This window comes from Herpailurus yagouaroundi, unplaced genomic scaffold (genome assembly GCF_014898765.1).
Source record: "Herpailurus yagouaroundi ecotype Mexico unplaced genomic scaffold, PumYag 184, whole genome shotgun sequence".
In the NCBI taxonomy this organism is placed as follows: domain Eukaryota; kingdom Metazoa; phylum Chordata; class Mammalia; order Carnivora; family Felidae; genus Herpailurus; species Herpailurus yagouaroundi.
The window spans coordinates 15,406,396-15,419,012 of NW_024412415.1; the positions used below are offsets into that span (position 1 = coordinate 15,406,396).

Genomic DNA, 12,617 nt, shown 5'->3' on the forward strand with positions numbered 1-12,617 from the left:
GAATAAAAAATAGCAAATATACTTTTATCAGGACTAACTCCATTGCCTAAAGGGAACAAAATATATATCCTAGGTTTCCCTGTTAGTCTAAATTGCACTGGCAATGCTTATATTTTATAGGGGTTGAGCATCATTATTTGGACAATTTCTTTGCCGTAATGAGATAGAATCTTAACTGAAAGGAAGCCGAATTTGCTCAGAGTCTTTATAGTTAAGTGCCAGTTGTATACTTGACTCTTGTAAAAATCATACAGCATAAGAACTCCATGGACTTTAGAGATGACCTAGTTCAAAAAAAAATTTAAACTGATGTATCAGTGTCCAATAAGAAACTAATGGCACACAGCGTATAGCTGAAGAGAATTTAATAAAAAGACTGTTTACAGAGATGTGGGCAAGTCCAAGGGAACCAACTAGGAAGAGTTCTTTTGTGAATCCAGAAGAAAGCTGTTATGCTTTAGGAGCGATGGCTATATAGTAATGTTGCTAGAGATGCAATGAGGCATGGAGAGAGTGAAGCGGGTGGAAGTGTCAGTTAGTGGCAGTGGGTGAGGGGAGTTGTCCATAGTGGCCTCTGTGTCTCTTCCGCGATACAGAGAAGTGTCAGAATGGAGGGGCAGGAAGGCAAACGGAGAACAACCAGCCTATCTGATAAGAAAAATAAGTCCCATGAGAAACTGGTGAGTAATCTCTCCCAATTGATGAATAATTCCCTCCCAATTAAGATGTACATCCGGTGTTCCCTATTATATTGTAGCCAAACAACTACAGCACATGGGGTTTGATACGTAGATATGGAATTTGTTAACTCATTAACAAATGAAATGTTTTATGTCTGAAACCAAGAAAAACAAGTGGCTAATCACCCAGAAAGTCTGAAAGACTGAAAATATGAATGAGAAGGAAACTGATAAAAGAGAATATGGTGCAATACAAGATCTATGAAATAGAAAAGGCTAGAGACTTCTGATTTCAAGATGCCAGAATAAAGAACATATCTACTGTTTCTTTCTCCAGCTCTCATTTTTATTTCTTAAAAAAAAAAAATCCAAAACAATAGGGAAAGCAAGAAAAAAGGAGGTACAAGCTCCACCTTTGATGAATCAAGGAGACGTAAATAACCCTAAACCAGAAGAGACAAAGATGGAAAGTGGGTGGAAGGATGGTGCATGACTTAGCAGAGTGGAAAAAAGTCCGAGGCAAGTGCCTGTGCAGGGAGGTGCAGATGGAAGGCAGGCTGACTCACAGTTCTTTGGAAAGGCTTAGGAATCAGAGGCACCCAGCACCATGGAAAGGTAACATGGTGGGTGGGAATCCATTTGAAAGGTCTATTTTATTTTATTTTTTTAAAAAATGTTTGCTTATTTTTGAAAGAGAGAGAAAGTATGAGCAGGGGAGGGGCAAAGAGAGAGGGAGACACAGAATCCAAAGCAGGCTTCAGGCTCTCAGCTGTCAGCACAGAGCCAGATGTGGGGCTTGAACTTATGAACCACGCAATTATGACCTGAGCTGAAGTTGGGTGCTTAACCGCCTGAGCCACCCAGGCGCCCCTATTTGAAAGTTTTTATGAGAAGAAGATAGACCTTCAGAGCTTACTCTTAACTCCCTAAGTAAGGAGACCATTTCCGCCCACCTTTGCAGGAATTTCTGGAGAAACAGTCAGAGATAGGCTAGACTTGGGGACACTGAGCACTGAAAAAGGCAGGATGAGAATAGAATTGAAAACTTGGGGGGTTAACGGTCATTCTGCATCTGCACAGTGAAATTCCCACCTCCCCTCCTATTCTCAGCTCTAGCACACTGGCGGCCTCACCACTCCACACCCCACCAGGAATATTGGAAGCTCCTTCTCACAGGGAATGCAGTCATCCTGGAGAAGAGACCTATAGATACTGACGTTTGGTCACCTCCTTCCACAAAAATTCTCCAGCTACTCTATGACCCTATTAGAGGCCCACTTACAAAGCTTCTATTCATCTTTTTACTGACTCAGTCTTAAATATGATAGGGCATCAGAAGATAATCAGACTTTGGAAGAAAGCCTCCAACACAAAGCAGACAGACAACCAAAGAAACAAGAATTAAAAAAGGAACTCAGAGGAAACAGACAATGCTGACAGCAGGGGAATGCTTCAAAGAAGCCATGATATCCTCAGAGAGGTAGCAGAGAGGTAGAAGAAAATGTTGAAAAAAAGAACAGAGTGTTATTTTTTTTAAAGGACTAAAAAGTAAGAAAGAGCTTTTGAATATTAAAAATATGATGGGGGGCACCTGGGTGGCTCAGTCAGTTAAGTGTCTGACTCTTAATTTCGGCTCAGGTCATGATTTCATGATTCACAGGATCAAGCCCCAAGTTAGGCTCTGCATTGACAGTGCGGAGGCTGTTTGGGATTTTCTCTCTCTCCCTCTCTTCCCCTCCTCTGCTCGCGTTCTTTCTCTCTCTCAAAATAAAGAAACATTTAACAAAAATTGATAGGTAAAACAAAAGTTTCAGTGAGAGGACTGGAAGAACTCTGATAAAGTAGGGAAAAAAGGAGGTGGACAGTAAGAGAGAGAATGATAGGAAAATTTATCGATCAGTTCCAGAAATTCAATATCCAACTAGTAAGGAGAAAAAGAGAAAAGAGTCATTAAAAAACTATATTTGTAGGGGCGCCTGGGTGGCTCAGTTGGTTAAGCATCTGACTTTGGCTCAGGTCTTGATTTCGTGGTTCATGATTTCAAGCCCCACATCCGGCTCTGTGCTGATACCTTGGAACCCGGAGCCTACTTCAGATTCTGTGTCTCTGTCTCTCTGTTCCTCCCCCACTCGCTCTCTGTCTCTCTCTCTCTCTCAAAAATAAATAAACATTAAAAAAAATTTTAGAAAACTATATTTGTAAAAATAATATTTCTCAAAAGTAAAAACAAATTTCTCAAATTGAAAGGTGCTCATTGGGTGTCTAGAGTAATAAATGAAAATAAATTATACATCTACAATTTTTTTTAATTTCAAAAAAAGAAAAGAAACCTCCACAAATTCTAGGAATTTTGAAACTTGAGACTAATAAAAAACACACTGAAAACTGAGAGAAAAGAAAGGAATGAAAAGGAATTTATCAAAAATAGTTTTTGGGGGCACGTGGGCGCCTCAGTCAGTTAAATGTCCAACTCTTGATTTTGGCTCAGGTCATGATCTCATGGTTCATGGGATTGAGCCTGTATAGGGCTCTGGGCTGACAGCACAGAGTCTGCTTGGGATTCTCTCTCTCTTCTCTCTCTGCCTCTCCTCCACTCATGCTTTCTGACAATAAATAAATAAGCTTAAAAAAATAGTTTTGGAAAATAGAAGACAACAAAGTAATATAGTGAATTACAATCTTTTGAGTATAATCTTCAAAATATAAGTGAATTCTAGCTTAGAATAAATGAATTGATCAAATATAAGAATAGACTAAAATATTCTCAGACATGCAGTGTGAAAGACTATAATAGGATACAATCCACTAAAACTAGAGAGGAAATGGAAAATCTAATACAGGAGAGAGGAATTGGGTATTTATAAAACACTGGTTAAGGGAGAATTCAACATAACACCCATAGCACTGAGAAGCTTAGGAAATAGTACAGATTAGAACCAGAAAAGAAGGGGAAAAAATGGAATTGATAAATCTTATCAGGAAAAAAACCAACTGGTATATCTGACATGTTGATCATATGGAAAAATGGATTGATAGTGGTTTTACAGAGTTGTTGTAGGGGATGGGAAAGCTTAGCTGGATATGCAAATAAAACTCAGCAAATGAGGAAATTAGGCAATTGTTAAATATAGGAAAAACACACTCAAAAAAATTTGTTCCAGAAAGGAAATCAATAACTTTTCATTACTTAGCTCATATGTGAACAGTTGTCTCAATAATAAATACACAGAATATGGATTTAACCAAAAATTTTGGCATAAATTTATTGAGAAAGATTGGGAAGAAGGGAAAGGAGGTTGTAAGAGAGTTAAAATCCTCACTAACCCTAATATGAAGGCAGTAGCTAAAGTTTAAATGGAATAATGAAGAGATAGCATTTTACTCAGCTTATTTGATAATTTAAAGCAAGAGCTAAGAGTGGAAAGTGTTTGACTCTGGGCATACTGCATTGGAGATTGGGGTGAAAGGGAGAGAGCTATGGACTGCTTTTGTCCTTATAAACTCCTTTGATCTTTTAGATTATGTGTATGTATTCTTTCTGCAAAAGTAAAAATTAACTGAATAAAGAAAAGGATGGCAAGAAGGGGTGGATAGAACAAAAAGGTAAGAGAGGCAGTTATTTGGATGGCTCTAATGACTGAAGTTAGGGGAAGTGCAGGATGAAGACATAAAGACAGAAGAAGGGATTCAATGCGTCATACTTAGAGATTGAGAACAGAGGAGCCGTTGGGGCGTGACCAAATCAGAACAGCCTAGGGAGAGGCTTGCTGATGCGTTTTGAGTGAAAGGATCCAAGAAAATACTGGCAACTTCCACTTAACGTGAGGAGTCCATTCCAAAAATCAGTTGTTCTACAAAAAATCATGAAGCAGGGGCCTAATTTCTTATTATTTTAAATAGGAGAAATTATAATGCATTACTCCTCCACTGAGAACCTATAACTAATTTCCTATAATGTTACAAAAGCACAGTAAAAATTCCTCTATATAACTAACACAATAATACAATGAAAAATACTTGAAATAATCTTCTAGAACAGGAAACAATTTGGTTGTTAACAAGCGGTTACTTTACATAGTAATACACTTTATGACTTTGAGGAAACCTGGTGTCATGAATTCTATGTTATTAGCAGTGTTGTTTTAGGTTTTAAGATATAAGTGTGTGTGTGTGTGTGTGTGTGCACGCACACTTAAATAAACACCTTTCAAAAAGTATTATATTGAGCTATAGTCTATAACACTTGAGTTTCAAACACCAAGTGTTCTATCAGGAAAACGTGAGGTAACAAGGCACTCAGCAAGGTGTGCCTGTACTTTTTAGCTTAGGATTCAGGTTGCTCTAGAATTGTATTCCATTTCTGTGTGTTCTTGAGTTGTCTTTGGAAGCCAAGAATAAAGGACCAATTTCCTTTTAAGGACTTTAGATTAGAGATAGGGGGCTAGCTTGGGAAACAGGTTGCAACTCTGGTGAGGTGTGGTAAGTGGGCTTCTACCCACAAATTCTTCCCTCTTCTGGGGTGGGGTGGGATGGGGTGGGGTAGAGTGTAGACTTTTAATAGAGGAGATGGTGGGCCAAGTAAGTGATGTACAGAAGACCCACTTTTGGAGGAGTGAGGGGTATAATAGAAGAATATAGAGCTGAACTACATCCTCCATGTTCAAATCTAGGGAGGAGAAGCCCCCTATGACTGGTTGAAGAGGGCTGAAATGAGTAGCAGGGAGGTGTGGGGTGGGGAGGGGATTCTGTGTGTCGTTATCTTTGGCATTTTGTGAAAAATACAATTCATGTCATGTCCGGGTAACCTGGAATATGGCTTGGGCACAAAACTTTTCCTTGGGGGTTGCTGTCCACTGAGAAAACTGGAGAAGCTCATAGTTAGGCATCAAGAATTCTGTTTGTTATTGGGAAGCCTGGAACAACAGGGACTTACACTGGGTTTGTGAGGGGGTGCTTCCCAGAGAAGATAGGCTCTTTAGACACAGTATAAACTTCCTACCCTAAGTCTTGGAAGCATCACTCAGTGACATTTATTAAACACCTACCATGTGCCAGGCATTGTTATAGGTGCCAGGGATACAGCTGTGAATAGAATCAGTGAACCCCCAGCTTTCACGGAACTTATATGCTGCTAGATGTGATGATGGTGTGAGATGATGGACAGCTATACAAACAAATATATAATATGATATCAGCCAGGTTGTAGGAAAATAGGTTGTAGGGAGGGGAAGTTGCTATTTTAGATAAGGAGTCAGGAGAAGTCCCTCTTTAGGGGAGGAGCCATTTTAACAAAGGCCTGAGGAGTGAGCACAGAAGGGAAGCAGAAGGGACAGCCCTAAAGCTAAAGCATGTTTGTCATGTCCCAGGAATAGCAGAGGTTGGTGTGGGGAGGTATGGGGAATGGGGAGAGGGCAGGGTGGTGGCAGGTGAGCTGAGACTGGCGATCAGAGGCCACATTGTGTACAGTCTGCTTTGGATTCCATTCCAAGTATAATGGAAAACCTTTGGATGGCTGGGATCTGAGGTGTGAAAATGTGACCTATGCTGCTTTGAGTTTCTTGCAGCTGGAAGTCCTGTACTGTACCCCATACTGTCCAGGGAGAAAACAATCTAAAAAACAAACAAAAAGAAAAGAAAAGGAATGGTCAATGCCCTTATGGAACTTAAATGCAAGTGGAATATTAACAGAAGACTCATTAACTGAGCATCTATCTCATATGAGGTGTGAAGTATTTTATAGGTAAATGGAGAAAAGGGTTGTAAGAAGGGCTACTTGGTGAAGTTAAGTGGGGGGAGTTTTCAAATAAGTGGGAAGTTCTAAAAAAAGGAAGGGGATGCTGTGTCCCAAATCCTGGGAGGGGCCCAGGGGCATTTCAGGCAGAGTGAACCCATAAGTGTATTATTACATTTCTCTGAGCCAGACTGATCAATATGTATCAGCTATGTATCAACATAGAAATTCTTATGTTGCCTCATGAAAAAAAATTTTTTCAAAATTTTTTTTGATGGCAGGAACGTTTTCTAGTTGCTTAAGTCCCTCAACGGGTTTCAGTGACTTAATTTCTGGGGCAAGTTAGTTGTATAGACATGGATTGATACTCTTTCAAAGCAGTGTTTTGGTGTTTGGAATTCATGCTGTGCAGGGAATCTTTGAGGTTCAGAGGCAGAGCAGGTGGAGTGTTCGAACTTGGGTGCCGAGTATGTCCAAGCTTTCATTTCTTGAGTTTATAAGGGCTGATTCCTTGAGACAGTTTAAGGACAGACATATTTTTCTCTGCATATAGCTACATTTAAGTTAGGTATTTCTTGGCCTTCAGAATGAGATCCTGTGCTTAAAAAGTAAAGACCAAGGTCTACATGAAAATGAAAAGAATCTCATAGTAACACAGAAGTTTGAACTATGATTAGAATGTTTCAGGAGCAGTTTGCTACATAATATAAGAAAAATCAGAAAACAGTTTGCACTGTCACTAATTATTATGGTTAGAAATCCATCTAGAAGGACATTGTTTCAGTTTGCTTAAAATAACAAGAGCCCCATCCATACAATGGTTAAGGAAAATAGTAGTTTAAAACATTCCAGCCAGATGTTGACTGCTAATGAACTGCAGCAGCACAGCCTCTAAGAAGATGGTAAATCCAGAATACAATCTTTGAAGAGAATCTCTTCATTAAGTGTTGAACGTGGACTGAAGCCATGTACTTATTGGTGCAAAACCCAGGAGGGCTTAGTGTTAGCCCTGGGGGGTCTGTGTTAAAAAAAATGTTTGAAATTTTAAGTTAGTATTGTTAATATAAAACCATTCACCTAGTTTTATCAATAAAAAACAACAACAAGTTTCTTTCAGTTATGCAGAATCGCGTTTGTATCTCTTGTTGTATTCTATTTTAGGAGTAAGATTGGAGATTGAGTCATTTATTTAATGATTTTGAGTAATTTGGACTCACTTGGATGACGTGACTAAGTTATTTGCAGATTAGAAGTCTTGCTTTGCAGGGGTTGTTTAGGTCACCTCTTTTTTTTTTTTTTTTTTAATTTTTCTTTTTTCCATTTCCTTTCCTAGGCTAAATGTGTGTTTACCTTTTGCATAAACTAAGGCAAACAAGACAAATTAGGGAGCAGCAGATTGGAGGAATATGGTTCACTGTTTCCAAGTGGTTTCAAATGAAACCACTCTTGCTGAAAATTCATACCTATGCCTTGGTTGTGTTTTGAACTTTTGTTGTGATCTTTAGATCTTTATCATTATTAGGTCACTGTGTTTCAAGGCCTCCAAAATTTGACTTGCACCCAGCAATTAGTTAAATGTTATCTAGTATTTAAAGACTGAGACAATCCCTGTGAAATTAAGGACACCACATATGTGCATAGCCCTTGCCTACTACACTTGCTGTATGCAGGGAAAATAACTAAAAGATGAACATACCAGGATAAATACCCACCCCCTACAAATTCAGAGCGGTGTGTCATCTATTTCCATTCATTTATGTTTCACAGAGGGGATGGTAGCCATCTTGGTCAAGAGTCACTCTATGCTGACCCCCAGACTAATATTTGATGGAGTAGCAGGGCAGTGAAAAGCTCTCTAGGCTTTGTCCCCCTTGGTGACCAATTTGCTCTGTAACTTGTATAAATTCCTTTTGTCTCAATTCCGAAGCAAGAGTAAGAGTAGCTGTTCCTTTAATTCCAAATCAGTTAGATTTGCCAAATACTTCCAGTTCTCTGACCTTCCTGATAGGGGACTTTGGAAAAGTTTAGAGGAAGAGTTTGGCAAAAAATTAGGTAATGTAGGAAAATAAATTTGTAATCACAGAAGTTTTTGTACCTGTGTGAAAAGTTTTAGGTGTATTGGTGGTCATGGGAATGAACAGTAAAGATCAGACTGCATTGTGTAGGGAAGAAAGTGACTCTGAAGGGAAAAGGAAGGTTAACTGATGGAGACTAAGGCATGCATTGCAGTTCTGGAGACACAAAGATTTGGAGGTCACTACTGAAAAATTAGGAACTTCAAGTTGTGTTAGAATTTATGTGAGAGTAAAAGATGCCTTTCTTTTCTATTATCTCAGTATTGCAGAGGAAAATACTGAGGCTCAGAGGATTCATATAACATGACCAAAGATAAACTGCTTGTGAATGGTGTTGTCTGGATTCCAGCTCGGATAGATTTGATTCAAAATACAGTAGATACTTTCTTCGCTCAGCCATGCTGTCATCTATGATGTAATATAACTAATATTGCAGACATAGGGAGCACGTTGGAGAGGAGTCCAGCCTTAACATTCTGTGATCTTTCTGATGTCCTAAAATAATGAAAGTGAATTATAATTTTTCATGTATGTGCTCAATTGTGTGAACTGAACATTTTTTAATAGGTAGACTGACTTGATACTCTTTGTCAAGATAATGATTATTTTTCAAGCCCTGATATATCAGAAGCAAATTATTAGATGGTTAGGGTACAGAAAACTCTAGGTATAGTCCTTGTGGTTAAGGAGTTTACAGTTTAATTGATGAGATTAGATTAACATAAATTAGAAATGTCACATAAAAAGCAGCATATACAAATTCTTCCAAAGAATATGAAAAGAGAGAATATTTTCTGATGTTTTTTATGAGGTCAGTATAACCTTGTTACCAAACCAAATGTGATATCTTGATACCAAATCTGACAAGGACGTTATAAGAAAAGAAAGTTACAGGTAGAAAGTTATAGGTTACTGTTTCATATGAACTTAAAGGCAAAAAATTCTAAACAATATTATTAGCAAATTTAATCCATTAATTTAATAGGATAATATGTTATGGTCAAGTTGAGTGTATTCCAAGAATTAAAGATTGGTTTATTAATTAAAATCAAGTAATTTATCATATTAACAGAATAAAACACATGTTAATCATAGCTAAAGGAAAGTATTTGATAAAATTTAATATTCATTTATGATTAAAAAACTGAGCAAATTAGAAATAAGTTTAGCATATGACAACCTTTGGGATATATGGAAGGGAAATGATTAGATGGGGATATGAAGGAACTTTTCTAAAGTGATGGCAGTCCTTCTTTCTTGACTTTGATGGTGGTTTCTTGGGTGTTCTCTTTGTGAAAAATTATTGAGCTTTATTTTATGCTTTATACACTTTTTTCTGTGCATCTTATACTTCAATAATAGAAAAAAAGTAAGACTGTATTCAAGACAACCAATCACTGATAAAGAGTTAAAAAAGTTTTTTAAGTTTATATTGAGAGAGAGTGTGAGTGGGGGAAGGACAGAAAGAGAGAGAGAGAGAGAGAGAGAATCCCAAGCAGGCTTCGTGCCTTCAGCACAGAGCCTGATGCGGGGCTCAGTCTCACAAACTGTGAGATCATGACCTGAGCTGAAGTTGGATGCTTAACTGACTGAGCCACCCAGGTCCCCCCTGATAAAGATTTTTAATGAATCATTAAGAAATACTCTATCCACTATAATGTATACATATGTTTTCCCTTTTTGTGATACACATAAGAACATTATATAAATATAAATACGTATATGTATTCATTCCCCCTACTGCTTTGCTTTTTCACTTCAGAATATAAATTGAGATTCATTCATATCAGCATACATACAGTTACTGGATTCTTTTTAATGGCTACCTGTTTAATATTACATAGTCATACTATAATTAATTTGGCCCTATAATTGGGCATTTCCATTGTTTCTAGGGTTTTGCATAATACCAGTTTTATTTTTATTTTTTTTTTTAAATTTTGTTTTTCAACATTTATTTATTTTTGGGACAGAGAGAGACAGAGCATGAATGGGGAGGGGCAGAGAGAGAGAGGGAGACACAGAATCGGAAACAGGCTCCAGGCTCTGAGCTATCAGCCCAGAGCCCGACGCAGGGCTCGAACTCACGGACCGCGAGATCGTGACCTGGCTGAAGTCGGACGCTTAACCGACTGCGCCACCCAGGCGCCCCGCATAATACCAGTTTTAATACTTAATAATATTTCATTATAATGAAATATTGTAATTTATTTAACTGGATTTCTATGGTGGAAATTTAGATTGTTTCTAATATTCTGCTTTATAAAAAGGGCTTTGATGAATATTCATTTACACAATCTTTTTCATAGTTGATCAGTTCTTCCCTTAGCATAAATTCTAGGACATAAAATTATTGGATTAAATATATTCTCATTTCAACGTTTGAATTTTTTTATTTTAATAAACTTTATTTTTTAGGTTCACAGTAAAATGGAGTAGAAGATACAGAGATTTCCTATATACCCCTTGCCTCTACAATGCATAGAAAATGCTCAATGTGCTTCTATCAACCTTCTCCATGAGAGGGTATATTAGTTACAACTGATGAAACCGACACATCATTATCACCTTTTACATTAGAGTTCACTTTTGGCATCATACACTCTGGGTTTGGATAAATTTATAATGACATGTATCCTCCATAATTGTATCATACGAAATGGTTTCACTATGTTAAAAATCCTCTAGTTCTGCCTGTTTCTCTCTCTCCTCCAAACCCCTGATTTTTTTTAATGTCTCCATAGTTTTGCCTTTTACAGAATGTCATGTAGTTGAAACCATACAGTATACAGACTTTTCAGACTGGCTTCTTCCACACAGTAATATGCATTTAAGTTTCCTCCACATCGTTTCATGGCTGGATATAGCTCATTTCTTTTTAACACTGAATAATATTTCATTGTGTGGAGGTTACACAGTTTATCCATTCACCTACTGACACATCTTGGTTGCTTTCAAGTTTTATCAGTTATGAATAAAGCCTCTATAAACATCTGTATGCAGGTTTTTGTGTGGACATGTTTTTAGCTCCTTCAGGTAAATTACAAGGAGTGCAGTTGCTAGAATGTATGAAAAGAATATGTTCAATTTTGAGAGAAACTGTCAAACTGTCTTTCAAAGTGGCTGTATCATTTGCATTCCCACCAGCAATGAATGAGACTTCCTGTTGAGCCACATTCTCACCAGCTTTTGGAGTTCTGGATTTTGGTCATTTAAATAGGTGTGTAAAGACATCTTATTGTTGTTTTAATTTGCATTTTCCCAATGACACATGATGTGGAGTATCTTTTCATATGCTTATTTGCTATTTGTATATCTTCTTTGGTGAGGTGTTTCTTAAGGTCTTTGGCCCATTTTTTAATCAGGTTGTTTATTTCATATTGTTAAGATTTAAGAGTTCTTTGTATATTTTGGATAATAGTCCTTTATCAGATGTGTCTTTTGCAAACATTTTCTCCCAGTCAGTGACTTCCCTTTTCATTCTCTTGACATCATCTTTTGCAGCGCAGAGAGGTTTAATTTTGATGAAATCCAGATGATTAATTCTTTCTTTTATGGACTGTGCCTTTAAAAAATGTTTATTTATTTATTTTTGAGAGAGAGAGAGAGAGAGAGAGAGAGAGAGAGAGAGAAAGCAGGGAAAGGGCAGAGAGAGAGAGGGAGAGAGAGAATCCCAAGCAGGCTCTGCTCTGTCAGTGCAGACAGAGCCTGATATGGGGTTCAAATTCATGAACTGTGAGATCATGACCTGAGCCAAAATCAAGAGTCTGATGCTCAACTGACTGAGCCACCCAGGTGCCTCTGGACTGTGCCTTTGGTGTTGTATCTCAGAATTCATCACCAAATCCTAGGTCATCTAGGCTTTCTCCTAGGTCATCTTCTAGGAGTTTTATAGTTTTGTTTTACATTTAACTCTGTGATCCATTTTGAGTTTATTTTTGTAAAGGTGTCAGGTCTGTGTTTAGTTTCTTTTCTTTGCATATGGATGCTCAGTTGTTCTGGTACTATTTCTTGAAAAGACTGTCTTTGCTCCATTGTATTGCTTTTGCCCCTTTGTCAAAGATCACGCTATATTTATGTGGGTCTATTTCTAGGCTCTCTATTCTGTCCCATTCATCGAATTGTCTGTCC

General features: G+C 37.7%; 1 protein-coding gene across 3 annotated transcripts in view; it reads left to right on the forward strand.

Annotated features, from left to right (window-relative positions):
• GALK2 (galactokinase 2) overlaps positions 1–12,617 on the forward strand; it is a 148,855-nt gene that overhangs the window by 48,120 nt on the left and 88,118 nt on the right. The window lies entirely within an intron of this gene.